A 14161-nucleotide genomic window follows, 5' to 3' on the forward strand; every position below is an offset into this window, starting at 1 on the left:
CTTGTTGGCTTTCCCAAAGCAACTAATTATTACCAGCATTTTCACTAAATCATTGATGGAAACACTACCAAGAAAATTAAATTAAAAAAAAGCCAACAGTGCAGAATCAGAGGAACAAATCAATTCACAGAGTTCCTTTCCATCTGTAAGTAGAGCTAACTAGTAGGAAATCACAGGTATAAATTCTTCTGTAAATCAGAGTGTAACTGTGTGGCCTGGAGAGGTTCCTGCAACCTAGTGCAGGTCTCTGCCTTTCCTGCAGAAGCAGGTAACTTGCTCTCCCATTTGCCTGTTTGTCTTCTCCCTTGTATTTTCCTTGCATTAGTCAATAGGGATAAAGTTCCACCCTGGTGCTGTCAAAACTAACCCTTCTCATTTTTCATTAAGGGGGATCACCAGATCTTCTGCACTATTGGACATTAATAATTCATTTATTTCAATACTGTGTTTCAAACACTGTCCAGAAATACTTTGGGGAAAAATGAATATAGTAGCTGCCAACAATAGCTCTTAGTTCTTTTCTCATGTCTTAAGGCCTCAGATCACTTTTTACTTAGCTCCTTCCCCTCCTCCAAAAAGGATGTCTAAAGGAATTGTGCATGTTGTTATAGTCCATGAAAATACCTAACTACTGCTTAGTCTGCGATAACATGTCACTCTCTTGTCAATCAGTCCCACAGATTAATTACATCCTCTTTTAAAAAACAGTATTTTTCTTAACCATTTTGTATCTCCTTTTTCAAATCTGCTAGCATGAAATGCCTGGTCATCAAGTTTCTATCTACCTTCTTTTCACTATTCATTAGTTTGTATTTAATTTCTCTCTGAGATAGTTCAGCATTTTAAATTCTTCTATACTTCTGTTAATTTCTTGCCAATTTGAACATCTCATATTGCTATTTTTGAACTCTGATTACCAGAAAAGAACACAAGTATTTCAGACCATTCACAATATTTCTCAACAGGAAAATAATCAGATTCTTCTTTTTGCGTTCCACATTTTCTCATTAGCAAAATTCTTTACTAAAGCACTACAATTTCAATTTTAAATTAAAGCTCATGCTTAGAAAATTCATTATTAAGGTTAGTTTTGTTGATTACATTTGCTTATTGTGTTGCTTTAATCCAAATTCACAAGGCATATACAACTGAAAAAAGTACACCTCATCCCAAAAATATGTGAATATGTACTTCAGTCACCTTTTACAAAGTATCTTTTGAATTACTCATCTCTTCCTGTATGCCTCCATCTATGATTAACGACGTTGTCACTGAAGTAAGTTTAAAAGAACAACAATTCTCCATCTGTTTCAAAACAGAAATTATGCAACTTGTGTACCAGTAAATGCTTCACCTAGTTAGAACTAAAATGTAGTTACTATTTCTTTATTAGTAAGTGTTTCTACTGATATAGCAGTAGCTTTCTGTAAGGAAAAACCTACAGGATTCACACTCTAAATTAGAATCTGAATGAGACAAGAAAATGCGAAGTGTGCTTAATGGATGTCTGCTTTATAAGTCCTACATTAAAAAACACAAATGTTAATAGTAAGAGCTTAAGACCATAATCAACCAGTCATGATACTTTTAATTGTCACTTCCTATTTTCATTTTTATCCTTATCAAACAAATATTCATGAAACAGTAAATGGGGTTAAATGCTCAAGAAGCTTGAAAGTGAAAAGAATTCTCAAAGGCGGTGAAGCAATTTCTCCTTCAGAAAGTTGTTACGATAAAATGTAATGTAATTTGTTAATATTAATCTATAAATAAATTCATATAGAAGAAAATTTGGCAAATTTTGAGATGTAACAAAGATTTATCATACAGCTGAAGGCAATTTCCTGTTACTGTAGGAGAAATTTTTCCATTCAGTTTTCTCATTATGAACTGTTTGTGACCCCATTTAATGAAGATTTCACAAGAGATACTATCCTTGTCAGGATGAATTCGATTTAAGTGACAGTTGGTGTACATTGCAGTGAGTTTAGCTTCTCTGTTGAAAGAAGCTAGCTTTGGAGATTTGCAGACAAAACCTGAATCTAGCAGTTCACCATAAACTGAATTTATCATCAGATATTACTATATCAGAGAGTTCCACATGGTAGAAAAAATATGGAAAAGGTTTTATTAATTCCTTGGTGTATATGCCTCACTATGTATCAGTATATGATACATGGCTTCAGCATGAACATTTCACCATGAACTAATTTTATTACCTACAGTTCACATGAACATATGACATGAGTTTCACCCACCAACTTTCTTGCCTAATACAGCAGTTTATCTCCCTGTCCCATTAGTTCAAAGGCAAGTTTGCATTATAATAAAAAATGAAAAAATATTACACATGATTCAAAAATTTTCAGAGAAAGTTATTGAATTGGCTAGGCTCCTAATCAAACAGAGCACCAGAAATCTGTATTTGAACCATCTAAACAGGAGACAACCATGGCCCAAAGATAGCCTGTCTTATTAAAAGACCTTGTGTTATTTTATTTAGTGTTTTATTGTTTCAATTCCTTATGAAAACTTGTTGGCAGACACTAAGTATCCAAGAGTCTTTCATGAACACCAGTAACAACTCCTGAGTGCTTTGAAGCAAAAATCCACGATACATGTTTTTTATTTGTTTGATTTTCTCATTTAATCTTGTTTAAGCTATAGAAACAGTAAAAATGGGTGTTGCCCCAAAGGTCTAAAGAAAAAGCACACTCCCAAACCCACCCAAAGCTTTTGATACAAATGGAAAAAACAAACAACCAACCAACCCTCAAATAAATGCTGGGGTAAAATTAGTGCCATGCTTTAATTGCTTTAATAATTTAAAATAAGCAGATAAAAACCTAAAAGACTTTCTTTTAATTTTCGTTTCAGTGTCTTCAAGTCCAGTACTGAACTAAATGAACAAACAAAAAACATCAAAAAAACCCCAAAAGAACCCCAAAACCAACGAAACAAAAATCCCCTCAACAAACCCCTCAACATTCAGAATTGAATTATTCATGCATAACTTTCTCATTCAATTTACACAATTTCTGAGTTTAAAAAAGTTTTTGTTTTTGTTCTGTAGAGATGCATCAAAACCAAAATATAGTAATTTCATTAGTCAGGAACTTTGTGAGAAAATATGGTCCATCTGAAAAATTCTAAAATGTATTATCTGATGGCTAGAAACTCTTCAGAATGCACAGGTGTTTGTGTAGCCCTCTATTGTCGGCCACTGTTTTGACTGAACTGAAGTTAATGATCGTGACAATAGGGCTGAGTGTTTATGGTAAGAATGGGGGGAAAGCCTGGCAGGGATCTGGAAAAGACCACTCAACCAAGATAAAGACACAGGTAAAATATTCTTTAGGCATCTCCCGATTGCTGGCCTTTGTTCTCATGAGAGACTTCAATTTCCCTGATATCTGATGGAAATACAACACAGCAAAGAGCAAGCAGTCTAAGAGGCTCTCAGAATACATGGAGAGCTGGTGATGGGGCCAGCTATGGAAGGCTCCCTACTGGAAATGTTGTCTGTGAACAGAGAAGGACTTGTGGCTGATGTAATTGTTGGGGGCTGTCATGGGCACAGCCATCAGAAAATGACAGTTCCCAGTTACTGGAGAAGAGGGGGGTCAAGCAGAACTACCACCTCAGACTTCTGGCATATTTTGGCATGTTTTGGACACTGACAGATCCCCTTGGCAGGCAAATCTGAAAGGCCAAGAAGTCCAGAAAGGCTGTACATTCATCAAGAAGGAAACATTAGAGGTGCAGGAACAGGCCATCCTTCTGTGCCAAAAGGCAACTCATCAGGGAATAAGACTGGATGAATACAGACAATTAGTTGCTGCTTAGAGAGAAAATAAGCTTGTTGTGAGGCTGTGCAGGAAGAAACATAGAAGTGCAAAAACCAAACTGGAAATTAATTTGGCTTCATATGTTAAAGAGAACAGCAAATGTTTCCACAAATATATTAGCAACAAAAAAGGAGGACTAAGGAGAATCTCTGTCCTTTGTTGGATGAAGGGGATATCATAGTGGTCAACTATGAGAAAAAGGGCAAAATACTAAATATCTTTCTTTTCCTCAGTCTTTAGTAGTAAGACCAGTTGTTTGCTTGATACAGCCTTCTGTGCTGGAAGATAAGAATGGGGAGCAGAATGAAGCCATTATAATCCAAAGGAGGAAGATTAGAGCCCTGATGGACCACTTAGACATACACAAGTCTATGGGGCCAGTTCATATACAGTCAAGGCTATTGAGGGAGCTGGTGAAAGTGCTCACCAAGCAAGATTCCATCCTTTACCAGCAGTTGTGGCTACATGGGGAGGTGCCAGCTGACTGGAGATTGGCAAATCTGGAAGAAGGGCTTGAAGGAGGACCCAGGGAACTAAAGACCTGTCAGTCTGATTTCAGTGCTGAGGAAGGTCATGTGATAGAATGGGAGTAAGTGGGCTCAAATGGTGCCAGGAGAAGTTTAGATTGGATATCAGGAAAAAAATTATTTACTGGAGGGGTGGTCAGGCATTGGAATAGGCTGTCCAGGGAGGTGGTGGAGTCACTGTCCCTGAAGTGTTCAAAACGCATGTAGATGTGGCATTTCAGGACATGGCTTAACGGCCATGGTGGCGTTAGGTCAACAGTTGTACTCAAGGATCTTGGAGGTCTTTTTTAACCAAAGCATTGCTATGATTATATGATTCTATCTACCTAAAAAAATTTAAGTTAAATAGGATTAGGACATAATAAAGCCAGAATTTCAGAAACTATGTTGTCACAGGTTGAGGTTAGACTGGCACTAAGCGAATTACAAACTCCTCTTTCTTCCCAGAAAGGGAAGGGGGAAAGAATCAGGGTGCAAGATTTATGGTTGGAAAGAAAAAAAAAACCAAACCCCCCCAAACTAGCTTTAATGAAAGACTATCAATAAAAATATAATAATTTTAATAAGAAAAATCATTAAATATATATATATATATATATATATATATATATATATATATATATATATATATATACTAACCCAATCTAGAGCTCCCCAATGATTATGATGTCACCAGTGATACTGCAAGGGAGGCACTAGGGAAGCCCCAGATTGGACTCAGTGGTAGACAAGAACAAGATTCAGGAAACGGATTCAGAACTCACAGACTGGGATCAAAGGCAGAAGAATGGACACAGGCCTCCTTGGACACTAGTCACTGATGAAGAGATCCTGACCCTTGTGAGCCCTCAGCTTTATGCAGGACATGACATATATAGAGTGAAATATCTTTTTAGTCAGCTTTGTGCCACCTGTCCTTGTCTGTTTTTCCTTATAGATGCATCTTTTTTACTTGTTTATGAATCCCTTCACCTACAGCACTCCAACAGAGTTGGATTAAGCAGTGACTTTGGTTTCTATAGAAGAAAGTATAAGCAAGGCCCTTTCTACATACCAGTCCATGGTAGTAACTATAAACATGAAGCATTATCACTTGTAGAGGCAGACACTGCAAAAATATGCTGTTAACTTCAGAAAGTGCTGTCACTCAGAGACTTATTTGAAAAGCAAAATCACTGAACAGAAAATTGGTTCTGTCCCAGCTCAACCTAGGACAGATGTACAAGTCAGGAGAGCAATTACAGTATTTTCTGGGAAACAAACAAACAAACAGAAACCCCACTATAAAACCAGAAGGGTTGGCAAATTGCTGATACGTAAAATGGTTCCAATTTTTGAAGAATCCTCAAGTAATTAGGCAACAAAATGTCAGAGATCTGCAATGAAATTTGGGTGTTTCAGTAAAAATCTGGTCTCAAACTCTCTGGCCATTAAGCATGTATTTTAACCCAACTTCTTCCATGTAAGATGTACTTGAATAGCCTCATATTTTTTGTAAATCTTTTCTGCCCAAGTGTTCAAAAATATTGTAAATCCCATCTGTTTGTTTGCTAGAAAAGAATATGACTGAAAACCATTGCTCCAGTTATAATCTTTTACTGGACTAGGTGACAGCACTATTTTTCTAAATTTTGAATGAATCTAAACAGCAAAGCCAACTAAGCAAGTCTATTCACCCTAGTGTAAAGATTATACATGTTCATTTTTTTTCCCCTCTGGGTGCTATATAAATTTTTCCCTAATGAGTAAAACGTCAATATTGCTGCAAAACACTCTGTTTCCAAAAGCTGTATGTATCCTCTCCAAACTGAGAAATAGGTCTCTTCCTAGGTAATAATTGCCAGTGTACAACAGAAGTCAGACCAACAGAAGCTTGGTTAACTCATCATTTAACCAACTAGTAAGAATATATCTGACATAGACTTTTCACCTTAAGAGTGTCTGTTATGTCTGTGGGCCCTGCAACTATGTAAAATAGTTGAAAATGGTGGATGAGACAAGAAGATGAGCACTGATGGATCTCATACATATTAACAAGGAGGGTCTGGGTGAAGTGGTGAAGGTGATGGCAGCCTTAGCTGTAATGACCACTCTCCATTGTCTTTGGCAAGCTGTGTGGAACATGAGAGGTGCCTGAGGACTGGAGAAAAAGGAAACATCACTCCAGTCTTCAAAAAGGGCAAAAGCGAGGACCTGGATAATTATAGACTGGTCAGCCTCACCTCCATCCCTGGAAAGTTGATGGAGCTGTCTCTAGGTATATCAAAGATAAGGTCATTGGGAGCACTCAGCATAGTTTTAAGTGATGCTTAACCAACCTAATGGTCTTTTATGAGGACATAACCAGGTGGATAGGTAATAGCAGTCCAGTGAACATAGTTTATCTAGATCTCAGGAAAGCACTTGACACTGTCTCCCACAGCATCCTTGAAGCTAAACTGAGGAAGTGTGAGCTGGACAATTGGGTAGTCAGGTGGCTTCTGACTGGTTGAAGGAAAGAAATCAGAGAGCAGTGGTCAATGGGATGGAGTCTAGTTGGAAGCCTGTATCTAGTGGAGCTCTTCAGGGGTTGGTATTGTGACCACTACCATTCTGTATATTTTTCAGCCACCTGGACGAGGGAACAGAATGCATTGTCAGCAAGTTTGATGATGACACAAAAATGGGAGGAGTGGCTGACACACCTGAAGGCTCTGCAAGACCTGGACAGTCTAAATAGTTGGGTGGGGAGAAATCTGGTGAAATGCAACAAGGACAAGTGTAGAGACTTCCATCTGGGAAAGAACAACCCTATATACCAGTACAGGCTGGGGACTGGTCTGTCATCAAGAAGCTCTGGGGAAGGACCTGGGAGTCCTCATGGACAACATGCCTATGATCCAGCAATGTGCCCTTGTGGCCAAAAAGGCCAATGGCATCCTGGGGTGTATTAGAATGGGTGGGGCTATTAGGTCAAAAGAGATTCTATTTCCCCTTTACTCTGCCCTGGTGAGGCTTCATCTGGAATATTGTGTCCAGTTCTGGGCCCCTCGGTTCAAGGACAGAGAACTTTTTGAAAGAGTCTAGTGCAAAGCCACAAAGATGATTAAGGAAGTGAACTTCTACCCTATGAGGAAAGGCTGAGGGTGCAGAGTCTCTCTGGCTTGGAGGAGAACAAGGGGAGACATCATTAATAAATATGTGAATGGTGACTGTCAGAAGGATAGAGTCAGGCTCTACTCAGTGATGTCCAAGGATAGAACAAGGGGCAACAGGTGCAAGCTGGGGCATAGGAGGTTCCATGCAAACATATGGAAAAGCTTTTTTGACAGAGCCCTGGAACAATTTGCCCAGAGAGGTTGTGGAGTCTCCTCCACTGGAGACATTCAAAACCCACCTACATGCATTCCTGTGTGTCCTGATCTAGGTGGTCCTGCTCTGACAGGGAGGTTGGAGTAGATGATCTTCAAAGGTCCCTTGCAACCCCTAACATTCTGGGATTTTATTTTATGTTCTTGACAAAACAATGAAATAAGGTGTTTGCAAAAAAGATTTTTTTAAAAGGAAGAATGGTGAAATAAAACATGATGACAATTAAAAAAAGAAGCTGATTTTTATAAGCAAATATGTTTTGTAGAATGTGTTGTGTCTGAATCACACTAGAGATACTTTTCTAAGAACGAAAGCACAAAAATGAAAGAGCTTTTTTCAAAAGACTTTAATCTTGTAAAACACTTGAATGAAGGCTATTTTCTTATCCTCTCATTCTAATAATCTTCTTACCATTGGAAAACAACTACCTACCACTGTCCTGCTGTTTGCTAAGTGCAGTAGGTAGATATTATTTATATATGTAAAATATGCAAGCTTATTTCAAGAAATCCCATTGTATCAGTTGCTAAAATACTAATCATTACATTAGTTTATTATTTATGTTATGAGATCATTTAAAGCAGAAACATAATGATTCTCAAGAATAGGAATCTGATTTATGTATTATTATTTGCTATCATCCCTCCATTGCTTATGACTCCCTAAGTACTTTTCTAAATCTTTGTGTAATCTTTCTCTTCTAGAACTACTAATATTAATATACAAATGTATAATTATAAAACTATATGTAAAAGCAAAATAAGCTATTGAGAGCAGTTATAGGAACCAGAGCACTGGAAAGACCTTTCCATTTCACAATCTTTGAGTTTCTTTTTGAAAGTAAGTCAAAGCAAAGCAGGCAAATACTATTTTTCACAAACTGTCAATTAAATCATATTCATGCAATTGAAGAATCACATAGGGATTCATGGACCATGAGTTCAATCCTGTGTATATAGCATTTTAACTTGATAGGAAAATTAAACTTTTCAGTGAAAAAAAACTCCTCCTATGGATGATAACTGGAATATGTAGGTTGTTATTTTTTCAGGCACTGACAATTACTGAATTGGAAAACCCTTTTTTTTTCCCTCTCACAGAAAATAATAATGAGTACAGTAACTTGTGGTAGTTTGTAGGCTTATAAACTCAAAATAAGAATGGTTAGCTAAAACACCCTAATATTCACCACTGCTTACTCTTATATACTGCAGTAAACACAGGCCAGGATAGCAATACTGAAGCACAGTGCAAATACAAGTATATAAACAAACCCTCTAATTAAATATCAACTCTAAAAAAAAATAAATCAAGCATTCTCAGATTACTTATACACAGGTTATCAAAACAAAACAAACAAACAAAAAAAACCATAAACAACCCCCCCACATTCTTCTCTGAAGCTTGCCAATACAAAGAGGAAATATAAATCAGTTAGAACTGCAGATAGTTACTGTTAAGAATAAGCTTAGTAGTTTTGCACAATGCACTTCTTTTCTGTCAGCTCCATGAAAACCCTGATCTCCAGTTATTGTTTTCTTCAGAGAATACTGACAAATTTCAAGATACTTCCTTATATGAACGTGTTGTGTGCCTTTTTTTTTTTTACTTTATTTTTTTCTTTCAGTCCTTTCTAGGCTGCAAATTGCTCACCTCCAGGTTGCATTCAAATCCCTCCATTGTCAAGTGAAAAAAAGAAAACCATGAAGCTGTTAAAAAAGAGAAAAGCATGAAGCTCTTTCCTTCTCCTTGTCTCTTGAGTTAAGGAAAGCCAGTATCACAGCCTCTTCTTACCCTCTTCCTCCACAAGGGAAGTAGGGGCACATTTAGACTTTTAGTCATGATTTTGGAGGGCATCAGGGGAGACCAGAGAGCAAAACCAGATTCTCTGTCCCTGCTTCTCTTAGAGCACAGAAAGAAAGTTATGCCTCACGGTTCCTTTCACTGTCAATTACAATGAGGCTGAGAAATATAAGTTTCTCTAGTTACGGGTGACTACTAGAATTATTTGCAAAGCACAACCGATGTTAGAAAAACTAATTCCTCTTTGCACATGTACAGGTCTAACCTAACTGGTTTTTACATAATTTATAATATGGAGACATTTACTAGGCTTTAGTTAATCTAAATCTCAAAAAGGTTTAACTTTTTGTCAGTGATGTAAAGGAGTACACCACCACAGTACTTCCAGATCTACTTAATCAATCCATTGACGTCACTTCCTCTGGTAAGAACATTATCTTTTTAAGAGTAGTCAGCTGGTTTAAAACTGTATCATCAGTGAAGAAGTGTTCACAGGAAAACTTGATTGGTTTAATAAGATTTGTCTGCAGTAGATGAAAACAGCTTTCAAAGCCACAAAGCCCTATATAGATCACTAATGATTTCAGAGGGCAAGCATACAGAGATGCCACCAACAACACAGGAAATAATTTTCTTAGAGTAGTATATCTAATTTCAAGCATTGACAAGAGTATTTTCTTCCCGGATCAGATGAATGTATGAGAGGTAAAGGGCAGAATATACACCAGCCTGTAACACTATCTTTCTAAGGTCTGCAGCAACTGTATATTTCTTTCACAAGAAGCCCAAATTTTCAAAGCTGTCTACTCTAATAGCTGTCTTATACTTCAAAGATGCAATTCATGTCTCAAACTTTGGATGACAGATCATTTATAAAAATTGCTCTTAGTAATACTATACAACTACTCTGGAAAATCAGAGGCATTTGTCTGGAAAAGTCAGTCAATTTCTGATGTTCTGATGATTTTTGACACTCATATGTGCAGATTTTCTTAAAAAAAAAAAAATCAGGTGAAAAGTAAATGTCTCAAGGTTCCGTTTAAGCAAGGAAATGAGGGCCATATACACCCAGATAGTTCTGCAACTTCACAGGGATCTACAACATTAAAGTTGCTTGTTCAGTCAACAAAAGAATATTATCCAGTTTGTACAAATACCTTTGTTCAGAACAATGTTCTAATAAGAATACATGCTCCTTAGGAACTCAAAACACTTGAAACAAAAACCTCTTTAAATTCTCACTTTTCCTCTAAATTTGAAGGTTAAACAATACGAGGAAGGAAAGTGTACACTTCACAAAAATATTTTTCCTATTAATGAAGTAAACCAACAGATATGCAACCAATTTCTGAATTTTAGATGATATTGATTGTTATAATGAGACCTCTGAAAGAGGATAAACTATTTTTTTCATCCTCAATGAATGGAGCTTAGTGTTGTCATTCCCAAGGCAAGTAATCAAATAGTTTCGTCTTTAAAAATACAGAGATATTCATAATTATACCCAAACTGGTAAGCACATATTTGGATTTCTGAAAATAAAGATAAATAAAGCGTTTAAGAGCTAGAATTCTCAAGACAGATAGTCTTGAGTGAAATAGGTTTTTCAAACTAACTTTTCTAGTTCTATGAACCACAATGACAACGTAATAATTCAGTTAAAGTCACTGTTAAAGTTCCAGTGAGATACAGAATACTCACAATTTGAAATACCTTACAAAAAATTGTCAATTGATTTTTGCTACTTATAATGAAAAATGAGAGTTAACTAACATTTCTTGCTTTGTTTCCAGAAGAAAGATGTGGTAGTTTGTTTTTTTTTTTGGGGTTGGTTTGGGGTTTTTTGTCTTTTTTTTTTTTTTTTTGTCTGTTTGGTTTTGTTTTTTTAAAAAAAGTGAAAGAAAATTTTGTAAGAGGCATTATGACTGTTACATTGCAAGTGACTTCTAGTGAGAACTTTGTATTTAAAATTTGTTTTGGATACAGTTAAATTTCCATGGCTTGTATGGGACTACATTTTGGTTTTGTGCTACTAATAGTGCTGGTAACATACTGATGTTTTAGCACGGAGTCCTGGGGTGTACAGGAAGGGTAAGAAAGTAGATGAGATGAGGGGAATATAATGAAATTCAACAAGAGCAAGTGTGGACTCCTGCACCTGGGGAGGAATAATCCCATGCACCAGTACAAGTAAAAGGTTGATCTGCTGGAAAGCAGGTCTGTGTAGAATGACCTAGGAGTTCTGATGGACAACAAGTTAACCATGAGCCAGCAACGTGCTCTTGTGTCCAAGGTGGCCAACAATATTCTGGGGTACATGAAGAAGAATGTGGCCAGAAGCCCAAGGGAAGTTCTCTGCCCCCTCTCCTCTGTGCTAGTGAGTACTGTGGAGTACTGTGTCCACTTCTTGGCTCCCATTCAAGACAGATAGGCTCAGAATCCTGCAAAGATGATTAGGGAATTGGATCATCTCTCTTAAAATCATCTCTCTTAAGGCACTACTGAGACAGAACAATAGTGAAGAGGTGATTTGGTACAGTCAGCATGGCTTCATCAAGGGCAAATTTTGCCTGACAGACCTGGTGGCCTTCTATGACAAGGTCACAACACTCATAGATGAGGGGAGAGCAACTGATGTCATTTACCTGGTCCTGAGCAAAGCCTTCGACACTGTCCTGCACCATATCCTGGTCTTCAAGCTGGTGACACATGGGTTTGATGGGCAGAACACTAGATGGATAAAGAACTGGCTTGATGGCCACACCCAAAGAGTGGCTGTCAATGGGTCCATGGCCCAGTGGAGGCCAGTGACAAGCAGAGTCCCTCAGGGCTCAGTCCTGGAACCAGTCTTGTTCAACATCTTTGTTGGCGACATGGACAGTGGCATTGAGTGCACCCTCAGCAAGTTTGCTGATGACACCAAGCTGTGTGGTGCAGCAGACATGCTGGAGGGAAGGGATGCCATTCAGAGGGACCTTGACAGGCTGGAGAGGTGAGCACAAGCCAACCTCATGAGGTTCAACAAGACCAAGTACAGCCTCCTGCATCTGGGTCGAGGCAATCCTTAGCACAAATACAGACTGAGCACTCACTGGCTGGAAAGCAGCCCTGAGGAGAGGGACTTGGGGGTGCTGGTGGAGGAGAAGTTCAACATGAGCTGTCAATGTGCACTTGCAGCCCAGAAAGCCAACCAGATCCTGGGCTGCATCAAGAGAAGTGTGGCCAGCAGGTCGAGGGAGGTGATTCTCCCCCTCTACTCCGCTCTGGTGAGACCTTACCTGGAGTACTTCATCCAGTTCTAGAGCCCCTATTACAAGAGGGATATGGACATGCTGGAACATGTCCAGAGAAGGGCCACCAGGATGATCAGAGGGCTGGAGGACCTCTCCTATGAGGACAGACTGAAAGAGTTGGAGCTGTTCAGTCTGGAGAAAAGAAGGCTCTGAGGTGACCTTATTGTGGCCTTCCAGTATCTGAAGGGGGCCTACAAGAAAGCTGGGGAGGGACCTTTGTAGCATATCAGGTAGTGATAGGACTAGGGGGAATGGAATAAAGCTGGAAGTGGGGAGATTCAGGCTGGACGTGAGGAAGAAGTTCTTCACCATGAGAGTGGTGAGAGCCTGGAATGGGTTGTCCAGGGAGCTGGTTGAGGCCCCATTCCTGGAGGTGTTTAAGGCCAGGCTGGATGAGGCTCTGGCCAGCCTGATCTAGTGTGAGGTCCTTGCCCATGGCAAGGGGGGTTGGAACTAGATGATCCTTGTGGTCCCTTCCAACCCTGACTTATTCTATGATTCTATGATTCTAAGATGCAGAGAGACCTGCGGCTGTTTAGCCTGCAGAAGAGAATTCTCAGAAAGGATCTTATCAGTGTGCATCACTACCTAAAGGATAGGGTGGGTGTTAAGAGAATGAGGCCACTCTTTCAGTGGTATTCATTCAGTGACATAACAACGGCCAATGAGCACAAACCAGGACACAAAAAATCCACCTAAACGTAAGGAATAACTTCTTTACTTTGTAGATGATGGAGCACTGCAAAAGGCTGCATTTAAGTTTGTGGAGTCTCCTTCTCTGAAGACTTTCAAAACCCACCTGGAAACGTTTCTGTGCAACCTGATCAAGGTGAACTTGCTTTAGCAAGGGGGTTGGACTAGATGATCTCCAGAAGTCTGTTCCAGTCCCTAGCATTCTGTGGTTCTGTGGTAAGATTCAGAAGGAAGCATTTGCTTTTGCTTCAAGAGAGCATAAGCATGCTTATGTTGATGAAATAACTTGCAACTAGGATGGTAAGAGTATTTTTTGTTGTTGTTGAAATAAAACCCTTTTATGTTCTATAACAAAATAATGGAGTAATTGAGGTGACAGATAATGATTTCAATCATTAATGTCATATGCATGCTCAAGAGAATACAAATTGCAGTAAATTATTGTGGGACATTTAATACTAATTTACTTCTTAAATATTAAACGTAAGTTCAGCTCCAATATAATATATTAACGCGATTAAGCTTGGTCTGTAACTAAAAATGTTCATATGAAAGATTTTAAATTTAATAGCTACTTAAAATAATTTCCATTATGAGTAATCAAAACCTACACTAAATTTTTAATTAACTACAGAAACAGTCAATT

Source organism: Indicator indicator, chromosome Z (assembly GCF_027791375.1).
Source record: "Indicator indicator isolate 239-I01 chromosome Z, UM_Iind_1.1, whole genome shotgun sequence".
NCBI lineage: Eukaryota > Metazoa > Chordata > Aves > Piciformes > Indicatoridae > Indicator > Indicator indicator.